We start from the raw sequence: 14,858 nt of genomic DNA on the forward strand, positions 1-14,858 counted from the left end.
ATAGCCCGCATCATAGCCTCCATGTTGGACCCCCTTTTTCCACCCCTTGGGCCCGGCATGACGCTTACCCCAAAAAACACCCGCTGCCTACTCTCTTAGTTCCCAACAGGTCAACTGTGTGTACCTTGCAGATGGAGGGTCACCAGGGGGCTTTCAGCACCATGCAACGGCGACCGCAACACCAGCGGCTTGTCCGCTTATGTAAGGGGTGAGTAAACCTAATGTAGACCCACCCGGCGGCCACCAGGAGCAATGAATGCTAGCCCCCCGTACCCCTCTTACCGACCAGTCCCGTGCACTCGCCGGCGGTGATGATCCGTGGTCACAGCCCTCAACACGTCGTGCGCCCTGTCTGCGAGTGAAACGCGCCAATAATGTAGTTAAGGTTGCCTGGAATTGAAAACAGGTATTAATACCATGTAATAAAGCAGGAAAACAGTTTTTGAGAAAACCGACTGCGGCTCAGATCCCCACCACTTTGCGTGCTGGATGCCCTTAGGTGGGCTGATTGTAGGCAAACAGACCCCTTGTTTTTCAACAACAGTGGAGGCTTGCAATTAAAAAACAATGTCAATCATACAAATCAAGCTGTATTCCCAGATCTATAAACCTTAATTCACTTCGGGTAAGGACATGCACAGATAATCATTTAAAAATTAAAACAATACATTAGTGAAAAACATTCCAGAAGTGTCCCCTCCTTTCCCGAGAATTGCACACTTTACATCCAGCACAATGAATTACAAATAAACGCTGCCCTTATCACAATTCCTAATAATAATCACCGGTGCCCCTCAGTGCCTTAAAGCGTTGGCATCACAAACAGTACAAAACGCCGTAAGCAACAACCCCTGTCTTATTACTAAACTGTGGATACTTCCCTTCACAGTTAACGTGCCCTGTGGCCTTATGCGAGTAAAATAACTGGCCGCTCTCGCTAGGCTTCCCCCACACGTGTATACACCGTCAATCGATTGCGGGGGATAAACACAGTGTTTTGTTGTCCCGCGCCTATGTTAATTCCACCCTTTCCAAACACATTTTCGCGCTCTTTTCGCGCTATGGAGAACTCCTCCGGCGTCTTGCAGCCGGCCCGCTGCCTGTCCCCGTACCCCGTGCCACAATACCTTATGCGGGCACCGAGCGCTCCGCTTTCAACTTAATCCCCTGCCTGGGAGTCCTCACGTAAACGGTCCGGCTACCGCCGCCCCTCCTTTCTGACTCGCGTCCCTCACACGCTGCTCTCCTCGCCGGCTGGTCCCACGCGGCTAGGCCGATGCTCATGCGGCGCGGCTGGAGCGTGATTCTAGCAAAAGACGAAGCAGCACGCCGTCGCCTCCGCTACCGCCGCCTCTGTTTTTCCGCCTCGCGTCCTGGTGATCTCCCGATCCGCTCCTTCCCGTCACAGCGCACCTGAAAGGAAAAAAAGGAAAAAAGATCACCAAACAAAGAAGCCCCGAACGCGGGGCACAACGTTCAGCGAGGGAGCGTCCAGGGACAAGGGGGTCTCCTGGGCGCTCCCTACCTCTTATTCCCGAGGGGCCGGGTGGCCCCTCCTATCGCCCGCCCCCCCCCGACCCGGAACCACTCCATTGAATCCGGGTCAGGAGGGGCGCCGGCCAATCGGCGGTGGGCCGCGCCCCCAGGGCACGCCCCCACCGTCGAAGGACCCGAGGAGAAAGGGGGTGAGACGGTCGCCGCGCCGCCATGCGTGCGGGGGGGCCGAGGGCCCCCCCTTTTCACATGCTTCACCAAGTACACTGGTGACATTTCTTTTTGACTCTCTCCCTTGAAGCACCACTGCTCAGGGTATTGATTTCCATCACTCTCTGTTTAGTTACACACATGCTTGTTTTTGTTGCTGCACACTGGGGTTGTGCTCATATTCAGTGGGTGTCCCAGAAACATGGAAGGAGGAGAAGGGGTGGAACTAGAGACTTCACAAATAAACTCCCTATCCTAACTACAAAGAAACTTTAGGCCATGTGCTGCTTATCCAGCACAGCTGTAATGTTAGCCTCTCATTATGTATTGCATGAATTTAAACCATTCTAAACAAGCATTGGCGTGGCCAATATGTCTGGCTTTTTATTTATTAAAGTGCATGGTAATTGATGTGCAGGTTTATGTGTGACTGTGTATACACGGGCCTGTGACAGTTTGAGCGCACACGTGCGCATCTGAGTTTTGCCTGAATGCATATGGGAGCCTGTATCTGCGCATTCTGTTAGTGCTCCCAAACATATCTCACACTAGCATACAGTTACAACTACTAATAACATGTACACCTAATATAAGTTGACTTATTGGCTTTGGCAAATTCAGTGTAATTACGTTTTCATTTTAGGACTGTGTGATGTGCTTCATTCCCTCAGTTTTCCCCTGTTGATTAAGTGTCAGGATGCAATGCAGCTAAATCATCAACGTTCAAACGAGCCAAACTAGCAAGGAGAATCTCAGTCATACAGTTGGTGGATTTAGCAGACATTTACATAGTGATGCACTATTTGTACCCACAGTTCTATACATTGCTGGCATCCCCAAATAGTGACTTCAAAAATCCCATAATAAATATTTGGCGTCATTCCAAAGGAAATATACTCCAATCATTTCCTAAGAGATCTCCTAACCAGGGCCCTAATGAGATGCACAGCATATAGCCCCAGAGATTCTTTTTTACACTCCTTACATAGTGATGGAAGGTCGCAACCATACATGGGTATACAAGCAAACTGAATGACCATTGCATCCCTCACAGGGATTCACCATTGACACCCCCAAAGGGATGTAAATGTAGACTTTGTCAATTAAATTGCTGCAGGTATTGCTAAAAAGCAATGCTTGAAACATTTTGGAAGCTATGATGTTGGCAGTTCCGAGGCATGTACTCCACAAATCCCCAAAGAGATGTAATGCTGCAAATTTAATTAGACAATTGCTGCATCACAAATAAAACCTTAAATCCTAAAGATAATATCTACTGTTATTCCCATGGCGATACTTCTCCATAACATCCAATTATAAATTCAAAGAGATTCTGTACAAATCTGCAAATAGATGTGCTACAGTCTTCCCCTTGGTGTACCAAGAGCAATCCTGCAACTACATACAAAGAGATATGCTATTGGCATTCTCAGTCAGGCATAATGCCTTTATCTTGAAAGAGATGCAAAGCAGGTGTCTACATGCAAATTACTATAATATCTGAATAAGTGAATAACACTATATGGTGACCATATGAGATTGATATTGCATGGAGCCAGAAGAGGGAATGGCATAAAAGTACAGTTTATCAAATGCCTTTTGCACAAAAATACAAATGTGTGTATACTTACAATGTTAGAAAACCAGCCTAAAATGTTAACATGTCTGAAAATGGAATAGCCACTTATTGGCCATATCTGCAAAAAATGTAATTGTACACAAAGTCTAGCTCCTAGCTTCAAAGCTCATTGAGCTATCAGTCACACCACCTTTATCTGGGGAAATTAATATGGTTTGCATGAGAGGTCACATCTGTTAATGCAATCATATCAAAAACATTTCGTAGGTATGATGAAAGTTAACAATCAACTGCAGTCGGATGAAACTACTTACCCTTGTGGTATCTTGTGAGTTAGAGATGACAGAACCATTTTAGTTTCTGGTGGACCCTGTAGGTGCTTTGGTTTGCTTGATATAATTCATGATTGTAGAATCTTCAGTTAATGGTTACAGGCTGCGTAATAAAGATGTGTAATACCAAGCTCTGTGTGTGGCATAATCACCTAGATCGTGGGTACTCACAAACATTCCCTCAGGGGCCGAAACGCATAGTCTGGGGTATGACCGGGGGCCGCACAGATGAATGGGGGTGTGGCTGGAGTGATTTGGGGGCAGGGCTAAATTGGGCAGGGCATGGCATAGCATGGTGGGGATTCTGGTAGACAAATTCTACCACATGGAGTTAAACCATGCATGGCATTCACAAAGTACTTATTTAAATAAACTGTTAAAAGATTGAGGATGCACATTTTTAAATAAACATGCGGATGGATAGGTTTGAAATGTAACCATTAGTAATAAGGGTGAAAAAAGGTGACAGCTTTGCAAAGGGCCTTTGATTGCGCTGTAATAGATGTTGCTGCATCTTTAGTAACTTTTGAACCATTTGAGCTAGAAACAATTTTTATTTGCTAAAATCTTCAGATTAGGCGGCAGATGATGGATTATGTGGCAACTGTGGCAAATCTATAATTATCTTATAATCACAGCAACCGCACAATTGCATAGTACCAGTTGGTTGTCCTGCCCATAGGTAAGCACTTGACTAGGGAAACAGCTTTGCTGAATTAGACATCCTGCATTCCTTCCTGGTGCTGTCAAGATCCTCTCCAATCTATCACTGAGCCATAGGCCAGGAATGCTCCTAACTTGCAGGACAACACAGGCCATGTTAATGCTGCGGCTCTACTGTAAGCAATCCACAGTCATAGCAAGATTAAGAAACAATTTGTCTTAGTAAACAATGTTAAAATTCATACCACTAATGCATTGCTCAACAAAATACACAGTAAATAAAACGTGCAATGGCATAGCCAATAGGGCTCGCATTTGGGACCTTATAAATGTTTAGCTGTTCAACAGTTGGTGTTGTTGCGCCAAGGATATTCTGCTCCATAAGTAAATACTTATAGGGTCCAAAAAGTGAGACCTATTGGCCAAAGCTTGTTTGTGTTTTGTTGCCGTTTTGGTTAAGTTGCTAGATCTACAATAGCTGGACATAGTTTTTGTTAACCTCATCACTGCGGCGCAAATTCCAAAGCAGTGCTGAACATTCCGATCGTGGCCGTGGTCATGACGGCTCCCGGCCGTCATCAGCACATGCCCACCGTGACTCATGACAGCCGGAAGCTGTCATGAGCATAGAAGAGGTTAAGTTATTTGCATCAAATGAACTTGTTCTCATAGCTCTGAATGTTGATTCCATTCTGGTTGTAGGAAGCAGTAATTCCTAGGGGCGTGGGGGCTGCCTAGCTGTGCGCATGTGCTGAACTTTGCAAATGAGAAAAAGCCTGGTGCAGGCGCAATTTACAAGTGTGGAGTGAGTGAGTCCCAGGCAGCATGACTCACCCACACAGGAGTTCATGCACTGCTCCTGCATACAACGCATGGTTTAAGGAAACTCGAACCAATCCCTCCCAGGCATCGAACACATATTTACCAAGAAACTCTGAGAAGAGCCTGCATGCTGCACTGACAGCTGGTGGTGTGTGTGCCTGGTGAAAGCGTGCACTGACAGCTGGTGGTGTGTGTGCCTGGTGAAAGCATGCACAGACGGCTGGTGCTGTGTGTGCCCGGTGAAAGCATGCACTGACAGCTGGAGGTGTGTGTGACCGGTGGAAGTGTGCACTGTTGGCTGGTGGTGTGTGTGCCTGGTGGAAGCGTGCACTGACAGCTGGTGGTGTGTGTGCCTGGTGGAAGCGTGCACTGATGGCTGGTGGTGTGTGTGCCTGGTGGAAGCGTACACTGACGGCTGGTGGTGTGTGTGCCTGGTGGAAACGTGCACTGATGGCTGGTGGTGTGTGTTCCTGGTGAAAGTGTGCACTGGCAGCTGGTGGTGTGTGTGCCCAGTGAAAGTGTGCACCGATGGCTGGTGTTGTGTGTGCCTTTTGAAAGCATGCACTGATGGCTGGTGGTGTGTGTGCGTGGTGGAAGCGTGCACTGACGGCTGGTGGTGTGTGTGCCTGGTGGAAGCGTGCACTGACGACTGGTGGTGTGTGCCTGGTGGAAGCATGCACTGACAGCTGGTGGTGTGTGCCTGGTGGAAGATTGCACTGACAGCTGGTGGTCTGTGTGCCTGATGGAAGCGTGCACTGATGGCTGGTGGTGTGTGTGCCTGGTGGAAGCGTGCACTGATGGCTGGTGATGTGTGTGCCTGGTGGAAGTGTGCACTGACGCCTGGTGGTATGTGTGCCTGGCGGAAGCATGCACTGACAGCTGGTGGTGTGTGGCTGGTGGAAGCGTGCACTGACGGCTGGTGGTGTCTGTGCCTGATGGAAGTGTGCACTGACGGCTGGTGGTGTGTGTGCCTGGTGGAAGTGTGCACTGAAGGCTGGTGGTGTGTGTGCCTGGTGGAAGCGTGCAGTGACGGCTGGTGGTGTGTGTGCCTGGTGGAAGCGTGCAGTGACGGCTGGCGGTGTGTGTGCCTGGTGGAAGCGTGCCCTGGTGGCTGGTGGTGTGTGTGCCTGTGTGAAGCGTGCACTGACAGCTGGTGGTGCGTGTGCCTGGTGAAAGTATGCACCAATGACTGGTGGTGTCTGTGTGCCTGGTGAAAGAGTGCACTGACGGCTGGGGGTGTGTGCCTGGTGGAAGCATGCACCGACGGCTGGTGGTGTGTGATGGCTGGTAGTGTGTGCCTGGTGAAAGTGTGCACTGACAGGTGGTGGTGTGTGTGCCTGGTGGAAGCATGCACTGACGGCTGGTGGTGTGTGTGCCCAGTGAAAGCGTGCACTGATGGCTGGTGGTGTGTGTGCCCGGTGAAAGCATGCACTGATGGCTGGTGGTTTGTGTGGCCAGTGAAAGCGTGCACTGACGGCTGGTGGTGTGTGTTCCTGGTGAAAGTGTGCACTGATGGCTGGTAGTGTGTGCGCCTGGTGAAAGCGTGCGCTGATGGTGCATGTGCCCGGTGAAAGCGTGCACCAATGGCTAATGGTGTGTGTGTGTGTGCCTTTTGGGAGCGTGTACTGACGGCTGGTGGCGTGTGTGCCTGGTGGAAGCGTGCACTGACAGCTGGTGGTGTGTGTGCCCATTGGACACGTGCACTGACGGCTGGTGGTGTGTGTGCCCAGTGGAAGTGTGCACTGACGGCTGGCAGTGTGTGTGCCTGGTGGAAATGTGCACTGACAGCTGGTGGTGTGTGTGCCTGGTGGAAGTGTGCACTGATGGCTGGTGGTGTGTGTGTCTGGTGAAAGTGTGCATTGATGGCTGATGTTGCATGTGCCTGGTGAAAGCCTGCACCGATGGCTGATGGTGTGTGTGTGTGCCTGGTGAAAGCATGCTCTGATGGCTGGTAGTGTGTGCCTGGTGGAAGCGTGCACCAACGGCTGGTACTGTGTGACGGCTGGTAGTGTGTGTGCCTGGTGAAAATGTGCACTGACGGCTTGTGGTGTGTGTGCCTGGTGGAAGTGTGTACTGATGGTTGGTGGTGTGAGTGCCTGGTGGAAGCGTGCACTGATGGATGGTGGTGTGTGTGCACGGTGGAAGCGTGCACTGAGGGCTGGTGGTGTGTGTGCCTGGTGGAAGCATGCACTGATGGCTTGTGGTGTCTGTGCCTGGTGGAAGTGTGCACTGACGGCTGGTGGTGTGAGTGCCTGGTGGAAGCGTGCACTGATGGCTGGTGGTGTGTGTGCCCAGTGAAAGGGTGCACCGATGGCTAGTGGTGTGTGTGTGTCTTTTGAAAGCGTGCACTGACGGCTGGTGGTGTGTGTGCCTGGTGGAATAATGCATTGACAGCTTGTGGTGTGTGTGCCTGGTGGAAGCGTGCACTGACGGCTGATGGTGTATGTGCCTGGTGGAAGCGTGCACTGATGGCTGTTTGTGTGTGCGCCTGGTGGAAGCTTGCAGTGACGGCTGGGGGTGTGTGTGCCTGGTGGAAGCGTGCACTGACGGCTGGTGGTGTGTGTGCCTGGTGAAAGCTTGCACTGACGACTGATGGTGTGTGTGCCTGGTGGAAGCAGGAGACTTCACAGTGATAGAAGACAAAAATGAAACTGACAAAGAGGAGGGGAAGAAGGGAGGGGGAGTGGAGCAGAGGAGCATGTTTCACAGCTAGAAGACACAAATGAAGCTGAAGGCTGAGTGCTGAAAGCAAAAGAAAAAAAAGCAAGGCAAGACATGAAAGTGAAACTTAAAGTGATCGGATGGAGGCAGAGGGGAAAGCAACTTAATGACCTGTGATGGAGGAGACAGATGGCGGCTGCACGCGTGCACGCGCATGTGCACTCAAGCTTCAGGCCACCAAAAGCCTCTGGTAGGTAGCACTTTTTTTTACTCTTTACTAAAAGAAGAGCAGGCAGCGCATGCGCTGCTTTAGGCTCGACCTAAAAAGGCATTTTCTCTCAAGAAACCTTTCCTATGTTAAAATTAACAAAACATCCGTTTCTCAAGTATCGAAAAACTTTCTAAGATTCTGTTGCTTTCTGTCCCAGATCAGATATCGGTCTGCCTAATACAGATACATTTGCCACTTTTTACAAGTAAACTACTTTCCATGATCATGAGGTCAAATAGTAAAACATCAGTATCTCAATGATGCATTCTTCAGCAGAGCCACAACACAGGAAGAGGCCTGTCCCTACAACAGTAGAACCTCTTTTGGGAAAATCCCAACCAAAAAACAAAATGATGTTGGGTGACTACAAAAAGTACAGTTGAAAACGGGCCAAGTAAATACATCTTATTCCCTTACTAATTTTACAAATATAGGAAATTTATATTAATAATATTAGAAGACATGCACCTGGCTCCTTCAAATCACTTTCTCTACCCTCTTGGAGCTCCGACTGTTGCATCAGCAAACACATCCTTCCCCCCACCTCACTGTTCTCCTGTGCCTCCCATCTCCTGGCAAGCTGAGTTACTTTCAAAAATGGAACCCTGGCTGCAGACTCTGCGGGCAACTTAGCTTCAGAGGAGCTCAGGGTGGATCCGGTGAGAGGCAGCGCTGGTGTTGAGGCAGGGCTGGCAAAAACACACAGCCATGAAGCTAATGAAGGTGGTGAGGAAAGGCAGAGGACAGGCAAGACACAATGTGTGTGCTGGGCTGGAAAGGAAAGCCAGCAATCTGCATGCCATTTGTATGTCTCTTCCACTATCGGCTGCAGGTAAGTGACTTCACTGAGTAGGAATGGGAATTAGGGGTAGGCCAGGTGAGCAGACATACACTAATTTGATTTCTGAGCATGCACTTTATTTCCTCTTTGAATGTAGCCCCGAGGAACGAACAGAAGCAAAGTAATGGCTGTTGAGCCTGCTTGTTTTTCACCTGGGGGCAGCATGGAAAGGTCTGGCAGGCCGCAAGTGGTCTGCGGGCCGTACTTTGAGTACCAGTGACCGAGATGCTCTTAGGCTGTACAGAAAGCTACAACTGGCAAAGAAATAGGGGATACCTAACCCAAAGAACTGTGCTTTCAAAGAGAGTTTTCCATGATCCAGCAAACTGCTCATGCATGCCACACAAGCCTCTATCGAAGTGAAAATCGATGGTGGCGTATGTACAGTCAAAGCGTCACTGCAGCCAATGCAAATCTTATGAAGAAGATAAAAGGCCTTACAGAAAATGTGGGTATTATCAGCCAGGAACATGCTAGTGAGGCTGTAAAAGAGGTACTGTGCAACAGCTCAACACAGAGCCATGAGCCATATGAAACGATAAAACTAAAGGCAGTGCCACCCAAGCACAGAGAAGCTCTAAAGGCAGTGGTAGCCATGTTTCAAAGAAGCTATAAATGAAAGAATAGTTAAATATGAAGAGTACAATTGTACTTACCACAAACTGGATAAAGAGAACCCTCCAAACTCAGCAGTGGGGAAGTGACCCAAGTGAAAGCACAGGGGTTGTGCTGACTGAGCCGTTGGTCCTTGAAGAGATCACCACAGAAGGTGCTGGTGCATTCTGCACTACTCAAAGGTTGTCAGAAAGCTAAAGCCTCAAATGGCCACCAAACATACAATCAACTGCGATGACCCAAATGTCAGCACAAGCCTAGTGCTTGAAGAATACACTTGTCCAAGAAGTCAGCCAACATTGCCAAAGCGATCTCTGCTCCTGACAGCAGGAATTTCCACAGGTCATGATGCTGCCGTCATCCTGAAACCACCAATTTCATTCAATACCACTATGAAGCAGAATATTGGTGCATAGTGGACTGCCTGGATCAAAACTTTCGAGGAATTCATCAACACTCTGGAAGCAGCAGATAATGAAAAGATCATCAAGTAGCTCAAGAATCTTGTAGGTAAAAGAGTAAAGCAAGTAATAAAAAAATACGGCTGAGTCATATACCATCAAATCAAAGAGGTGGTAAATATCAGGTTCAATTCAATGCCAAATGTTGATTACAATAGATACATTTTCAAACAAGAATGACAGAAAGCTGGGGATACAAGGAATGTGTTTGTAGAAAGACTTAATACACCCATCAAACATTGTAATTTCAATTATTTATTGATGAAGAAGCCATACATCTCAGTGTCATAGTTGTTTGCATTTCCGATTCATTCAGACGATGACTGCTGAGCAACAAGTTCAGTCTGTAGCTAGTATGCGCAATGATCAGTGCAGTGAGCCTGCTATTCTATAACAAAATAGCTCTACCCTGCCAGTCTAATCCTTCTAGCCTACCCACAGTAGATGACATCAAGTTTCCTTTCCTTCCTTACTGCTCAGTGAATGAATTTGTTGGAAATGATGTGGTGGTGGGCAATGCCAGTAAGTGAATGATTTGAAGTCAAGTTTGGTGTGGGATACACAGTGAGGAATGTGCCAAATACAAACTATATACCTAGTTCCTTTCTCTATAGTGCAGTCCATCATTCCCACTAATGTCTACTTACGGCAGACAGGATAATATGAATATCCGCATTTCACCCATGAGATGTGTGACAAAGTATCTTATTTATTAATCATCTGCCTCTTTGGAGTTAGGGTAGAAAGAGAATGGCTATTAGAATTAAAAAATGATAATTATCAAATGCAGCTGCCCCAGCTTCACACAGTAGCAATACACCCAATGTGCTGGCTAGCAAGGAGCATGGCTCCTTTATTTTAGCAAAGCACACTATTGTACTCCACAGTGCATAATGCTGTATTTGTTAATGAGAGGTCATTTATTTTTCCACTCAAAGTGTTGGTTTATAGTGACTTAAAAAGTCTTTAGAAGAAAAATAAATCAGTGTTTTTTTAATCTGGTGTTTTTTTGCCACCCAGTCAGGGTTTTTTATGAAAGGCATCTGAGGGTAACTCTCCTAATAATAATCACATTCCACTGGCCCTAAGGGACCAGCAATGCACTGCTACTGTGCCACCCAATTATAAAAAACAATTGTTTTCACAAAGCATTATTTACAATTTGCCTTTTTTCCTATTTGGTTTTCTCAATATAGCTACTCCTGCTGGTCCACCAGTAGGACCCAACAGGCAGGAAGATGCTGGAGGGCATCCAGCTAGAATACTGGAGGCTGGTGGTCCTGAAAGAGGAAACAAATGCCTTTCTGCTGGCCCCCAGTGCAGCTGGTCTATCTCAGCCTCCAGGCTCCCAGCCTTCCCATTGCCGGTGCCACTGATCCAGCTAAATGCAAAAACAACAAGTGATGGACTGAATGTGGATCAATGTCACACACTCCCCCAGTCAAAAGATCTGGGCCCAAATCCATCGTTTTTTTGCACTCCACACCACCCTGGGTTAGACAATGGCGATATGCAAATCAGCTCTGACCCTGTTGCCCCATGGGAACAGTCCAGTCCGAACTACAAAAGCCATGTCCTTCCCAGAACGGAATCAAGCATCCGAGGACCGGACCGGTTTTGAGGTAACACCTCTCTTCAGCCCGGCTAGCTTGACTCCAAGTGGTGTGGAGTGCCTGGGACCCACGTCTGGGCATCCCCAGCTAAAGGCCAGGGTTCAATACTTCACAATCATAGTCAAATTTAGATGGGCCCATCTACACAATCTGATTTCCTGGCTGTTCCGCTGTGGGTCAAGTTTTGTAATTTCACTTCAATCTTGATTAGTTAACTCACTTGTAGACTTAAAATTATTTGATAAATGTAATCAATGTCTAAGTCATCTTCACAAATCAACACTCTCCTTTTGGTCGATGGACCATTAGTTGAGTAGTTCATGGTGATATGAACAATTATCTGAATAATTTACTAATCTTAGTGAAATAACCACAGACTCTGTCTCAGATTCAATGAGTTGTATCTAAATCAGTCAAAAATGAACGCTCATTAGTACAAATTCACAGTGCAAACTCCATCAACTTTCATGGGAGAGAAAAATTCAGTTAGCAAATACATTCAATTCACAGACTCATTCAACAAACAATGCATTAAGAGTGGATAGATGTAGAGACAAAAGGCATAATAAATCATACTTTTGCAAAAGATATGCAAATTAAAGACAGGATAATAGTTATCCAATGGTAACGACAGAAAACAAACCCTCTGGCCAAAGGACTGGTGGAGGTCTCCTGATTAAGAATCAGGTGACAAAGACTAAAGGACAGGATGAAGACAAGGCAATACTTACTAAACGTCTCTTACAAACCCAACACACCCAGGCGCATCCCTCTCTTACACTCTCTCCCTCCTCAATATTCTTACGGGATCTTCAATCTAATCAGGTTGTCATTCAGGTATGAATCTTCCCAGTCTGTTCTCTCCTTTCCTCATCAGCAGCAGCTCTCGCATCTCTCTCTCTTGCAGTAGCGTTGACAACTAACACTTTTTTTTTATTAGATCAATCCATGACACAAAAAAAAAGATCATAACCTTTCTGGTCACTACATACACATTTTGTCAATAGCATTACCAATGGTGCATTTCAGAAAAGAGAGAAAAAGAAAAGAACACAGACAAAAAACCATAACAAAGGATATTTCAATCATAATATCGCTATGAACCCAAGGTCAGATGATTATTTCATATTTTTTTCATAGAATCCCATATCTGAAATCCCAATTTCTGTCGCCGGGGTGACTTTAGAGAATATAAACTATATTCCATGTTAAATACATTATATAATTTAGCCCTCCTCATATCAAATGTGGGAGCTTCACTTTGAAGCCAACATGAGGCAATACATAACCACGCCACTGCTGCAGCGATGGATGTTATAAATCTAAATTTGTGTATTGGATGTTCGTTTGAGACATTAAACCATACCCCAAATATCATCATTTCCTTCGTTATTGGTATTGAAATACCTGTAACCTCTTGCAGAAACAACTCTATGAAGAAGCTACAACGATATCATACGCATATGCTAAAACACGTACCAAATGATCTCCACATTCCATTGATCTTAAACTACCGCGTTGCTCTAGTATATGCACGAATGGGGCCATATATAATGCAAATAATAATGGAGAGCAGGGACATCCCTGTCTAGTTCCCCTACTAATAAATACTTGCTGAGATTCCCTGCCCATAACACAAATTTGGGCGGGTGGCGATTGATACATACTCTGACTCGCCTAAATGAATCCCGGCCCCAACCCCATCCCCCACAAAAAAAACGGAATGCATGTTCAGACCTTGAAACTAAGGGCGGAAAAACTCGCACTAACCTATTGGCCAAGATCTTAGAATAGTTTTTTCCATCAGCGTTCAACAAAGATATTGGCCGATATGACCCAGGCATATTAGGAGGTTTATCCCTTTTTTAAACACAACTATGTTTGCCTCATCCCAAGATAGAGGGACATTCCCCAGTTGAGCTTCCTGGAACACACCCAGCATATCATTTCTCAACACCGGGATAAGAAACTGATGAATCTCTAACGGTAATTTATCTGGTCCGGCAGCTTTCCTAATGCTTCCTCTAGTTCTTCCACTGTTATTGACTCATATAATGAATTTTGGTCCACCACATTGATTTTATTCAAGTCAATTCTTTGACAAAAAATCTTTATGTCTAATTCATCCAAATTGTGCTGCTTATGTAACCCTTGATGAAATTAATTAAAAAAAATAAAATACCCTCTTCTTTTTCAATCGTTTTGCCCCCAGCCAGATGATAGCAACTAAGGAATACATTCCCCATTATACACTACCAAGAGGACATTTATGTCCGTTAGTACAAATAAGAACTTATATTAACATTTATATCGAAGCCAAATATTCTTTTGCGGGCACCTCTGAAGTGAAAAAATGTGTTTGACCCTTTAAAATCACTTTATGACTGGCAGGATTTAAGAAAAATACTTGCGCCCCTTTCCCTTGAAGGGGAGTTATTAACGGATGTAACTGCCATCTTTTCTCCACAGTGTGATGACAAATGTCGGGTCTTACACAACATTGTATGCCTTTCTGTTTGAATGGGAACCTGCGTGCCCTTTGTACTTCATGTACTTTGTGCTCTGAAATACATTGATTCCAATGAAATCTGGCCAGTCGAGTGCGCCGCCGGGGCTCCATCCCCATTCCCGTCCTCATCTTACTTGGTGGAACTGGGAGGACCAGGTGTCATAATCTGCGATGCACGCACTCCCTGTGTAGCCTCTTCGGCCTCCTTGTCTGCCCTTTGTTTGTATACCATAGTAGTTTCATGATTATCTTCTTCAGGGTTTGAAGCATTTACTTCGCTGCCAGAGCTAACTGCAGATGTCTCCAAAAGAAATGACTTAAGCTCTAATTCTCCATCCTCATCATCATTTGATAACTCTGAATGATCTAACTGATCGGACATAGAAAATACATTTCCTTTCCCTGAATCACTCTCCCTATTAGCACAGTCGCTACACAGGTCGATTGCAGTAGCCAGCGCTCCTATATCACTAGTTGCTTCATCAAAGTCTGCACCTTTTTGACTTTTCTGGGTTTCCTGATGCTCCTTGTATTGCTCATAGTCCAAATACTCAGTTGGTGTAGCTTCGCCTTCATTTGTTTCCTTAGCCACGCTCTGAGTTACCGCCATTTGTAATTGTTTCTTCTTCTTGGCAGAAAATATCTGGGGTATATGGGGAGTCTTCTCGCTGACCGACTCCTGTATAGCCCGCTCTGAGCCGGCTCCTTCCACCCCACCTTTTGTACTGCTAGCGGACAAGGAAGCCCTGCTCACTGCATCATCAACTGCTTTAGTTTTCCCCCCACG

This window comes from Lissotriton helveticus, chromosome 5_1, assembly GCF_964261635.1.
Source record: "Lissotriton helveticus chromosome 5_1, aLisHel1.1, whole genome shotgun sequence".
NCBI classification, from domain to species: domain Eukaryota; kingdom Metazoa; phylum Chordata; class Amphibia; order Caudata; family Salamandridae; genus Lissotriton; species Lissotriton helveticus.